Source organism: Balaenoptera physalus (assembly GCF_965194825.1).
Source record: "Balaenoptera physalus genome assembly, chromosome: 7".
NCBI lineage: Eukaryota > Metazoa > Chordata > Mammalia > Artiodactyla > Balaenopteridae > Balaenoptera > Balaenoptera physalus.
Genome location: NC_138886.1, coordinates 32524022 through 32536274, shown reverse-complemented (window position 1 = coordinate 32536274; position 12253 = coordinate 32524022). Strand labels below are relative to the sequence as shown.

Sequence of the window (12253 nt, the reverse complement as noted above, 5' to 3'; positions counted from 1 at the left end):
GCAACTGAATAGGATAGGATAGGATAGAATAATAGAAGAGTAGAATAGAAAATATTAGAGTTACAGCATGTGAGAGAGACAGGTTTTTTTTTCAAGGTTTTGTTTCAGTTGTTTATAGATTTATGTAAATGTGCGCTAGGTTTGATATAAAATGTCTTTCTTGCTATGGGTTGCCACTGAAAAGTTTGAAAAACACCAATTCCTTCAGATAGGTTAAGACATCTGTGTCATGGACTCCTATGTCTTCTGTTCTCCAGATTCAATATCCCAGTGTTCTTCAGTACTTGCCCATTCGTTTCTAGTCCATTTCCTACTTTGGTCTCTCTTCTCTGACTAGGCTCTCTCTTGAATGTTCCTCTTGAAATGGAAGGCACAGAACCTCCCAGCTAGGACAGGACTGGGGGACCAGGGTACAATACACACGTTGGGGCAGGAAGACAGGCAGGAGTTCTCCCTGCTTCAGTGTTTGCTAAGTCCTCAGATGCCTTCAGCAGTGGAGCACCAAGGTCATTGACCCTATCACCAGAAAGCTTCCAAGAAGGTGTTTGTGGGAGACGTGGATTCAAAAATACATAGTGCACAGCTGCTCTACCAGGTTTCAGGGTTGTACCAAGAGAGAAAGAAGACCACCATCCTGTGCACTCCAGGCCCACACACAATTATTATCTCACTGAATCTGTGAGTTATACAGTATCATTTTCACCTCATTTTACAATAAGAAAACTGAGGTTCGGAGAAAAGATAAGAAACTTCTTGATGTATTTTAGGACTGTCATAAAACTTGCAATAAATGGTCATCAGACAACCTGCAATGTGCTATAGGTGACAATGGTGGTAGCTCTCACTTAAATAGCACTTCGTTGTTTCAAGACAGTCTCATATCCTTTATTCCAATCATTCAGGGGTATGTGCAGGGTCCATGATAGGGTTCCTTTCTTCCAGATGAGAACATGGGTCCAGGGAGATTATGTTACTTGTCCAAGACCACACAGCTAGAAGGTAGTACAGCTACCTCTAACTTGGGTCGCAACTCTAAATCCAATGCTATTTTCGTGGGCCTCTCTGCCTAATGCTGACAGTTTTACCCAGACCTACTGAAGCAAACTACTCTTTATCTTCCCTGGTCTGGAAATTTACAATGAGATTCTAGGATGCTAATGCTCTATCCAGCTATCCTGTTATGACCAAGATGGCATTAGCCTTTGTGACTCTAGAATAAGATGGATTCTTCCCGTAAATGGCCAACAAGTTGGGGCCAAGTTGTAAACATTATTTACATCAACCTCAGACAGCAGCTGAATCTGTAGTTGGGGTGCCAGGGAATATATGAGAAAATCAGGCAGCCTTAATCTCTGCAGCATGTGTGAGGAAATAAAGACCACCTTTACTGATGGTTGGCTTGATACGTCTGAAGAGGATTAAGTCTGGCTGCAACAGAAATGGCTGGGAAGCCAAAGTGAAGAGAACTCGATGAGGTATGGCCTTCAAAGTTTAAACTTCTAATCTCCAGGGACCAGAGTGACTTCGTAAGGAATTCAAGAAGAACGCAATTCGCTCAACATATAATAAGATCCTGAAATCCTAAGAATGTTTTCCTGAGGCCAGAAAAAGGAAAGAAGTGTACTGGTGCCCACTGTGGGATGACTGAAGTCTCAGGCAGACTGTGGCAGTGCTGCTTTGATAACTCAGTGCTACAGAGGTATTGCAGGGTTGATGACATTTGCAGGTGTTGACACCTACCCAAACTCATCTTCTAGCTTAATAGATAGAAGCAAGCAGCTAAACATATCCATGCATTCATCCAAACTAGCAGACTGGCAAAGTCAGGCCCAGCAATAAATGGAGTTTAATTTCTGGAATTTAACTTTAAATACCGTCACTGGATTTTTTAGGTGATTCTCTGACCCCCCCAATCCCTGCCCACTGTTTTTCTTCCTTTAGGGGTTTGTCTTTTGATAATAAGCTCCACTTGCATTTGCAAAATATAAAAAGTGAACTTCCAGATGGACTTCTTAAAGTGCAATCCAAACATGAGGGAAACAAGAAATCCAAAAGTCAAAGGCGAGTGGGAGGTTTTCTTCTCCTCCAAATCTCTGGGGAGTCCGATTCATTCAGCATGTTCACATTCTGGTTTAATTTCCATTTTCTATAATAAGAGATGAAGATGTAATATGTCAATGTTGATGTATCAGAGAGATGATGAATTCCAGGCTAAAACACGGCGACATCTGCTTGGAAACGAGATGGAAGAAATTAAGATGCTTACCATGATTATTTTCCTCCCGAGCAAATTTATAGTATCTCTGGTCTCAAGGGCAGAAATTCCAGACAGATTAGCTTTTCATCTCCTAGGTAACTCTCTGAACTGCATAGCTATAGAAATTCTTTGCTTTAACATTGGGTGTCCTTATTAGGGAAATATCTTAAATTCTGTGCCAACAAAGAAACTCATTGACTACTAAGCAATAATCATGAAAAAATTTATGACACGGATTACAAACAGGTGCTCCAAATAGAACAAAAGCTGGGGTTATTCACCACTTGGACTAACTGGAAAACATTATTTACATCTAGCACAGTACATTTTATGCTTTTAGTAAATATTTTTTCTGGGCTATGTGTCCTCATATTCTAGGGAGGGTAAGTTTGCTTAAGTACCAGAGGGAATTGGCGAATGTAAATAGAGCTATATAATAATAATAGGTGCTAGAGCACTAGAATTGCCTATACTGTACTCATTCATAAATTAATCAACAAAAATGTATCCAGTCTCTACTACATGCCTGTGTCCAGCTCTGGAGATGCAAAGATAAATACAATATGACCTCTGCTTAGTTCAAAATTTGCTTTTTTTACAAACATCTTAGGAAGCTGTGCAGGCGTAAGCATGTCCATTTCATAGATGAGGAAGCTGAGGCTGGGTGAGGTCACATTCCAGGAAGTACCAAAGTCAAGACTGGTACCCCAACCTTCTTTCTTCAAGTCCAGTGCTCTGCCCACTCCCTCACACAGTGGCATGATTGAGATGAGACCCAAAGGGGGTTTGGATGACCCAAGGGCAACCATTGAGGGCAACCTCAGTGCCTGAGGACATCAAAACTGGCTTTTGACCCAGTATTAACATCCCAATGCATTCCATTTTCATTTTTTATCCAGATGTTTAGCACTGTGTGGACACACCTATGGTTTCAATCATGACTAAGCGATACTTTGCAGGAATTACTGAAATGCTCATTGAAAAACTGTTCTCTTCTAATTGCATTTTGAAATGATCCAGTGGGGGAAAGTGTTTGGCCCTTTTTGAAGCAGTTTCTCTCAGAATTTAAGCAACAGGAGTTGTAAAATATTCCCCAAAATATTGCTTGGCATGACAACCTCTTTCAACACAAATGAGCCATTGATAAAAAGGAATTTGTTAAGAGAGACAGGAGTTGGGGTGAAGCTCATTAGTCACTTGGTTGCCAGGGAAGCGAAGCTGCCAGAGAAGCCTGGATTGAAGATGAACATGGGGGGTGGGGTCCTGAGTACGCGGGTCATTTGCAGTCAGTAGGGGGCAAAGAGGACATTTTATACCCTTATTAGGTACGATTGATTTGGTTTTTTTTTACTGGCGGAATCAATATGACTACTCCAAAATAACCATGATGAAATGGAAACAACACGATGAAATGGAAACAACACAATAAAATGGAAATGATTTGGGGTCAGAAAAACCTAAATTGGAGGATGCTCTTACCTGTTAGTTGTGTGACTTTGGGCAAATCTTTGAACTTCTCTGAACTTCCATTTCCTCATCTCCAAAATGAAGATAATCAATCCTATCTCATAGGATGATGAAGGATTTGAAAGCACTTTTTAAATTATAAAACAGTATGTGAATCCAAGTTTTCCTTTTTTATTTCCAAAAATATTCAAATCCAAATACAGTGTTGAACATCTCTCTGTGCTCAAATATTATTCATCACCAATGCACTCTAACTTCCAGCTGCCCCAGCCTTGGTCACACTCGTGCTGCATCTGTCCTAATAATGTACATTCAGAGTGCCTTCTGTGGGTGTTTCCCAAGGCTTCAGTTCTGTGATCACAGGCCTGAGAATGTTTGCTGCATCTCTGATTTGAGAGAGCAAGCCCTTCGATTAGTTTTCTAAGCACCATTATACAAAAGGCCACACAGACTACATTCAGATGTCTGACGGCCATCTTGAGCTTGACTCTTGATTTCTAACCTCTCCAGCCTGTTCCTTCACTAGTTCCTCGCACCTTAGCAGACAGCAACTCCATTCACTTTTCCCCATCAATGTCCAATCCATCCCCCAGTCCTGTCATTTCTGTCTTGAAATACATCACTCATACAAGCTCTTCTTGCCTCCTTCACCAGGGCCACCCTACTCCACCCCACAAGTACACTTGTCTGGAATACTGCCAGTCTTCACTGGTCTTTTCCACCCTTACCCCTTTACAGTCTATTATTCCTGCAGCAACCAGAGTGACCCTTTAAAGATATAAGTGAGGCCAATCACAGAGACCCTTTCCTAGTTCATTAAGAATAAGGGCCAAAGTCTTAACCACGGTCTACAAGACCCCAGCTGAGCTGATCTGGCTTCCCACTACCTCTCAACTTCATTTCCTTCCATCTGCTCACTTCATCCAGCCACTTTGGTGCTCTAGTCCACCAATACCCTCTTGTTTCGGGAAAAATTTGTGCTTGTCATTCCCCTTGCATGGATCATTTTTATCCCAGATGCTCACGTTTCATTTTTTTCACTTTACCCAAGATTCTGCAACAAACATCATTTCCTTGGAGAAATAATCTCCCGACCTCTTCTGCTGCTTACTGTTCTTCTTAGCACTGACTTATATTATATTATGTTATATTATACCATATTATATTATGCCACACTATACTGTATTATATTATTGTTTATTGTTTGTCTCCCTACTGGAATATAAGCCCCACAGGGGCAGGTATTTGGTCTCTTTCATTTGTTGCCATATCACCAGCATTTAGATTAAATCAGTACACTGTAGATGCTTTCAGAGGCTGTGTGACACATCCTTGAAACCGTCAGGAGACCAGAGCTGCCTTTCAATTGCGGGCATACTTAATCCAGCTTGGTCGATGGTATAATCAACAGTTTAGAAAGAACCATGTATCAACCAAAAGGTATTCTGCCTGGAGCTGAGGAATAAGGAGTGACTGAAGAGTGCGAAAGTCCTAGCTCACAGGAGTTAAGTAACTTGCCCAAACTTAGAGATAAAATATAGAAAAACTAATATTTGAACTGAAGGGGCTGAGAACATGCCACCCCAAAATACGCCACTTTGGCATACTGATTATTCTGAGCTGAAGGCACATGCAGGAGGGGTTCTCTGACCTCCCCCTTTTGACCTAAAAACAGGTTATAAAATTTCCTGTAAGCAAGGTGACCTCCCTGCACCAGGAAGAGAACACTCTTATCACCAGGTGAGTTGACACCAAAATGGATCTGTACAAACAAACCTACTAAAATAATCCTTATATTCCATTAGTTTCCCCAATATATTTCCTAGTCACTTTTCCACAACTCACTGCCCCTAGAAGCTTAAATGCCTTTTCCTTTGTCTTGTCACTTTTCCACAAATGTATCATTCCTTGTTTAAAAGGGTATATAAGCTCTTGGTTCTAAGAGCTTCTTAGGGTCTTCATTTTTCTTATGGAGGCTCCCATGTACATGTAAAAATATTAAATAAAATTTGTGTGCTTTTCTCCTGTTAACCTGTCTTATGACAGTTTAATTCTCAGGTCCAGCCACAAAACCTAAGAGGATAAAGGAGAAGTTTTTCCTCTCCTATAGTACAATACTATAGACAATGCTACCTCCCTAATGCATTTAAACTGAATTGAACGTTCCTGCAGTAGCCCCCAGATGTAGGTGAGCTGGACCTCTGAGTTAGTTCCTGCAGTATGAAAAGACACCATAGAATTTCTAGAGCTGATAAGCAGAGACACTGAGCCTGGACAATGATGACCACTCCAGGGACCTCTGGTGGCTGCTACCTCTGACACCCAGGAAGCTGTGAGAAGTGTAGCCTCCTCTCAGGCCCTAGGAGGGTCTCCAAAAAGAAGAGTCCAGCCTATTGGTCCAGCCTGAGCAGGTATCATGGAATTCACCCAGAGAAAAGGTGAACTTTAGCTTGATTAATGATTGTGAAATTCTGGTGTTTGGTTCCTAGGGACTGCTTCTTTCCTCTAATTCTCTTGAAATCTCTCAGCTATGAAAGCTGGTCACCAGGAAAAGGTTTGTAAATATCCCTCAAGGGGGCTGTCCTCTGGGCTAGAGACAACGTCCTGACTCCAGAGGCTTACCAGGTCCTCTGAAGTTGGCAGAGGAGGTGGGTCGATGTTTGTCCACATACCTAAGGAAGGAGATGTTTTCACGCAGGCACCACTAGACCTTGACAAAGGCACTTCTCGCCTGTCTTGTGAGAGGCTGGGTCCCGTCCCTTCTGTAGCTCCCAAATCCTAGCGCACTCTGCTGTGAACCGTCTTCACCAACGACAGAATAAGTGAAAATCCTCATCGAGACATTTTGATCTCATACAAATATCAGTTCTTATGATCTCCAAAACTCTCTCACTGTGTTTTGCACAGGCATTACCTATAACCAACGATATTCTTCTCTCCAGAGCATGCTGAGAGAGAAAGCTATTTTACTGAAGATTGTTTCTTTGACATTCACGCTCCAACAAGGATAGTCTCTTCTGGGCCTAATTTGACTTCTTTATGTGCCAAGAGGAAACTTTCTATCTGAAGGGCAGGCATACAGATAACTGAAGAGCCTTTAGGAGGTACTTTATAATTTCCTTGAATTTCCTAGAATGTTTGGAGAATAATGTGTATTGATTAGCTGTCTCTTTCAAAATGCTTAAACTTCTCCTATCCTTTCATTTTTTTTAAGGGAATTAACAGTGAAGAGAAAAAATAAGAATATACCGACTCACTCATCCATAAATTTCCATGAAATGTAACAGAGTCCATGCAAGGACAGTGGAAGCCAAGCAGCTATTCCTGATGAATTTGGAATTGAGGTCATGGAGATAAGAGAGGTGGCAGTGATTCCTTGAGACCATGTTATAATCTGAATCTGACACTAGGATGGCCAGCGTGGTGACTGCACGGCAACTTCAGGAGGCAAGAGTTGAGATCAGGGGCACGTAACCTTCAGCTGCCCGGCACAAAGGGAAGTGGAGTTCTGAGCATACCACAGACCTAGTCCGTGTCATTTAACATGCAGAGCGTGACACTCCTAGGGCAATGTTCTCATAGAGAATTCTGCTTCCAACCAATGAACTGGCACAAAACAAAAAAATTAAAGCTATGACCAATGATGTCACATAATAGCAAATCAAGCAAGTCAGAAGGTTTTTTGTTTTTTTACTATAGTGCCCTATGTGCAGGGCTTCTGAATTTTTTTTTCCTCCAGCCTAGACCTTACCTGGTCACTCCAGGGGATCGACATTTTAGCATAGCGAAGACTACACATTCATGACACATTAATGAGCCATGGCTGAAGTTTTGCTAATGGAAAGAGCACTAGATTTAGAGATAGGAGACCTGGGCTGTATTCCTGATTGTTGCTACTAGCTGCATAACTTTGCACAAATCACCTAATTTTCTTAGTCCTGTTGCTACATCTATAGAATGCAAAACCTGGAAAATATAAAGGACTAATCTTATGAAGTAGGCATTATCATCTCCATGTTACAGGTGAGGAAACTGTGGCCACGCAGTTAATAAGGAAAAGAACCAAGGCAACGTAAGATTTTTCAGATTACGTTTCTAGTGTCTGTCTACACCATGATTTCCTGAGCTGGCCTTGACCAAGAAGGAAAAGGAGTGATCAGGAGTGGACTTCACAGCATGAGAAGCCTAGGAAGGGGTGTTGACAGAGAGGGGAAAGAATGGCAGCGAAGCTATTGCTTATCCACCCAACACTCAAGTCCACTCATGCTCTTACCCCTTGGATACACCCTCTGGCTTCTAAGGTGAGGAAAAGGCCAGTCCCTAAATCTCTGAGGACCAATGCAAGTGGACGTGCCTCACAAGTAGAAACAAAGGCCTGGAGTCCATTCAAGGGACTAGAGCCTTTGATTTTATGTTAAATGCATTTTATATTTAATGTACTGTGAGTTAACTAATTAATTAGTGCACAGAGCATTAAGAGTCTCACCTTAAACTTCACTGAGCCCAGTTTTGAGTGTGAGGTAGCAAAAAATAACAGCTCCTGAAACCATTTTCTCTTTTTTTCAAGGTGTCCTTTAGGGAAGTTGGAGTTACAACAAAGGGAGTAAAACAGTTTGCTTTGGTCTTCTTTCCAGCTTTCCTGTAACTTCTGGGTCCACCCTCAGTGCCAGCAACAGCCCCACCTCCTTTCCTCTGACAAGTCTCAGTCACAGCCTCATCTCCTAAGGGAGGCCTTCCCTGGCTGCCCCCAGAGTCAGGGGACCTCTTCAGTGTTCCCACCCAAAGCACCAGGAATCTCTCCTCTACAGCATATCTCAACGCTTCTACTTGTTCCATTAAATTTTGGTAATTATTGGTTGAGTGTCTGTCTTCCTGAGAGACTCTGAACTTCTTGAGGACAGTGACCATATCTGTTTTGTTCACTCCTGAGTCCACAGAGCCAAGGGCAGTGCCTGGCACACAGCAGTAGGTGTTGGCTGAACCGCGCCCTGTTCATTAGTTTCTCCTTCCACCCCAAGGTCTGAATCACTTACCACCAAGAGCTATTCACAGAGCATGCATGACGTGTGGCTTCGTGTTGGGTGACGTGGAGCCCAGGAACTCATGTCCACTCCCGGAGTGAGCTGGCGCTGAGCCAAGAGGCAGCCACCATTGCGGCATCTTGGAAACAACACTGCATTTGTAGTCAGGACACCCTGCTTCACACTTGTTTCCCCATCTGTAAAATAGGAATACAAACACCTAACACACCTACCTCACAGAGTTGTTCTGAAGATCACATGAGAAAAATAAATGAGAGAGATTTCTATATCATGCAGCATCTTACCGTGAATGCCCAATTTTTACAAGTGGCATGAGAGGAAGGTGACTTCTCTTAACCCCCACAGCAGAGGTCTCTTGTGGCTCTCTTTATCACTTCCTCCTCTCCAAGCCCCTCACAGGTGTGTGTTCCCAGAGCTCTCATGGCCTAACCCCTTATTTTACAGATGAGGAAACTGCAACCCAGACAGAGGAAGAAGTGACCTGCCCAAAATCTGACATGGAGTCAGAGGCAGAGCCAGGACTAGACCCTGGGCATCTGTGTCCTTTCCACCCATCCACCTTGGGCTGCCTCCTTCCCATGTCTCCTTGAGTCAATTTCCATACCCCTGGATGGCTCCTTCTGCCCCTTCTGAAACCATTCCTACCCTCACTACACAGACTACAGATACACAAAGGTGCCACCTCAACTGTTTGTTAAACATGAGTTTAGTTGGGATGTATAGTTGTTAGAGGCCCCAAAATATTTTTGCCTAGGCCAGCTTGATCCTTAATACCCCTTCCATTTTCAATTCACTGATTATTTTAATGAGGCACCTTACCAGCATCCCCTCTTACTCTCTCCTTGCAAAAATAAACACATTTTTCCTCTATAGAAGAGAATTCTAGATTCACTGTTACCTGATCGTTTCATGCCTGGGGAGAGGAGTCTAGCAGATCAAAGCCCAAGTCTGTGGAGCTGAGGTAGGGACAGGGAGAGGGGGATCACGAAGGAGGAAGGGTAAACAGTGCAATAACACCAACCGAAGTAATGGCACCCATTCATTGCACTTTCTATAGCAGGGCTGTGCTAAGCTCTTAGCCTGTGCTATTTTTGTTCTAAAAACAGACAGTAACGGGGTATACTATGTTGAATACCACCCCCCTTAAATTCATGTCCACTTGGAACCTCGGAATGTGACCTTATTTGGAAATAGGGTCCTTAGAGATGTAATTAGCTAAGATGAGATCATACTGTAAAAGAAGAGAAAACAGAGACACAGACACACAGGAAGAACAGCATATGACTACAGAGGCAGAGATTGGAGCGATGCATCTACAAGCCAAGGAATGCCAAAGATTTCTGGCACCTACCAGAAGCTAGGAAGAAGCAAGGGAGAATAGTTCTCAAGAGCCTTTGGAGAGAATAAGGGCCTGCTGACACCTTGATTTTTGTATTGCTAGCCTCCCAAACTGAGAGAGAATAAATTGCCGTTGTTTTAAACCATCTACTTTGTGGTAGCTTGTTACAGAAGCAATAGAAAACGAACAGAGGAAGTATTAAAACTCCCACAACCTAGATAAAGTTAGAAAGTGTTTCAAATCCAGCATCTTTGAACTTGATAACAACAATAGAAGGAAGGTGGGGGATTCCTGTGATTAGTCTCCATTTTATGGATTAGGCAACTGAGGCCAGAGATGTAAGACAAAATGCCACGGTCACATAAGAGTGAGCATTACAGCTGAGACATCCATTTCAAGTCAGACCCAGAGAGATGCTGCCCCAAAACACAAATACCCTTCCCATTGCCCATCCTTTGCTCCCTCCTCCGAACAGAGGGGGAAGATCATATCTCTTTCCCAGCATCATCTGGGGCAGGGCACACTTCACAAAAGCATGAGCTCTCAGGCTCCTCCAGCCCCTCAGCCAGGCCTGTTTCTGGGTGTCAGGCCAACCCTTCTTAGATCTAACTTCCTAATTCTGACTTGCAGGGACCAAAAGAGAATCCAAAAAACTCACAGATCTTTGGTAAACTAGGAACATAGACTTGATCTAATAAGACAACATTGGACTACATTTGAAAAAAGTAGAGCGCAGTCAGCTTGTTATTTGGCCTTGAATGTGAAAACACTTCAACAAAAGTGGTTTCTCCTTATCATTAATTCTCCTAAAGAGAAATTTACCTAAAAGTCATCTCCTTTAAAGTGTTTTGAAAATTAGATGAGATTAAAACGAGGATGTTAAAATGAAATTAAGCCATTGTTTTAGGAGGCAAGATTTTAGCTAACTGACCTGGAGCCTTGAATGTCAAGCTGAAGAGTTCTAACTATTTTAGAAGCTACAGGAAAGATCATCAAAGGGCTGTGAGTCAGGAGTGATGTGCGCTCTGGAAAGGCTAACTTGGCAGCCATGAGAAGGATGGATTAGAGAAGAGACTGGAAGACAATTTGAGGAGGTTGTGGTAAAGGTCCAAAGGAGAGAGCTGAAGTCAGGACTGAAGCGGGAGGGGATGAATGAAAGGGCAGATCAAAGACACGTGGCAGATGTACAATGGCATTTACTCAGGGCTGATTGTGGGGAATCAAATGGGATAAAGCCTGGATTTTAACAGTCAATGAAAGTGAAAGGAGGAGAAGGAGCAAAGGTAGGCAGAAAGATGAGTCTGGTTTTGTCAACAAGGAGGCTGATGTGACCACGGGAACCCTGGCCAGTTACTTGAATCGTGGTCTTCCCATTTCTAGACTTTGTTTTAGTGACAGAAATATAAACTCCCATCTTATTCAAGTCATTGATATTTTGGGGTTTCTGTCTCTTGCAGTCAAATATAAGCCTAATACCAATATTGGGGCTCTTTCCCCACAACTACAATCTCCTTTGAAAAGATAACACTTCATCCCCAGAATGTTCATAGTGTTAAAAGAAGCTTCTTCTCCCTCTCAGAGTTCTCATATTCAACCTATCTTCAAAGCTTACAGTTTCTCCTTTGAAGATAACTTTTAGATCTGCCTTTCTAGTCTAGCATTCTTGAGGATGCTCTTGTCTACGTGACCACTCACCTGGTGCAGCATCCTCCTCTCCATCCCACCAGTGCAGACACTGTTAATGGCCTGTCGCACACTGCCCTGATTGACAGCCCTACAACCTGCCCCAACAATTCCGAATGCCCCACCTGACTTTCAAGATCCTGCCAAATCTGGCTTTGACTGATCTGACATTATTTCCCACCTTTTACCAAGATGAATTTTAGTTCTCATCAGGCCAGTCTTCCTTCCAAAATACTACACCCATTCTGAGCTCCACAATTCACTCTACTTATTCTACATGGAATAGCTTCTCACACTTCACTTGGCTACAGTGTGCATTTAGCTATCTCCATCTTTCAAGGACTTGAGCAAATTAGCCACCAGTTAGGAGCAGGTATGACTTGAACCAGGACAAAAATCCAGTAAGGCTACTGGCAAGCTCCCAGCCAGAGATCATAAGCAACTTGAAAGCAGAGATCCTGTCCA

The 12253-nt window shown here is 42.8% G+C and overlaps 2 long non-coding RNA genes across 4 annotated transcripts in view; one reads left to right on the top strand and one right to left on the bottom strand.

The window, feature by feature from the left end:
* The window catches only part of LOC309663981, a 173303-nt gene that overhangs the window by 133419 nt on the left and 27631 nt on the right, over positions 1-12253 (top strand). The gene's annotated exons all lie outside the window — the stretch shown is intronic.
* The window catches only part of LOC309663976, a 307408-nt gene continuing 295173 nt past the window's right edge, over positions 19-12253 (bottom strand). For all 3 annotated transcript variants that reach the window (XR_014265525.1, XR_014265526.1, XR_014265527.1), the window contains 2 exons: positions 8758-8942; positions 19-2146 (listed from right to left, as the gene is read on the bottom strand). This is a non-coding gene — a long non-coding RNA (uncharacterized lncRNA). The remainder of the gene's footprint in view (positions 2147-8757; positions 8943-12253) is intronic.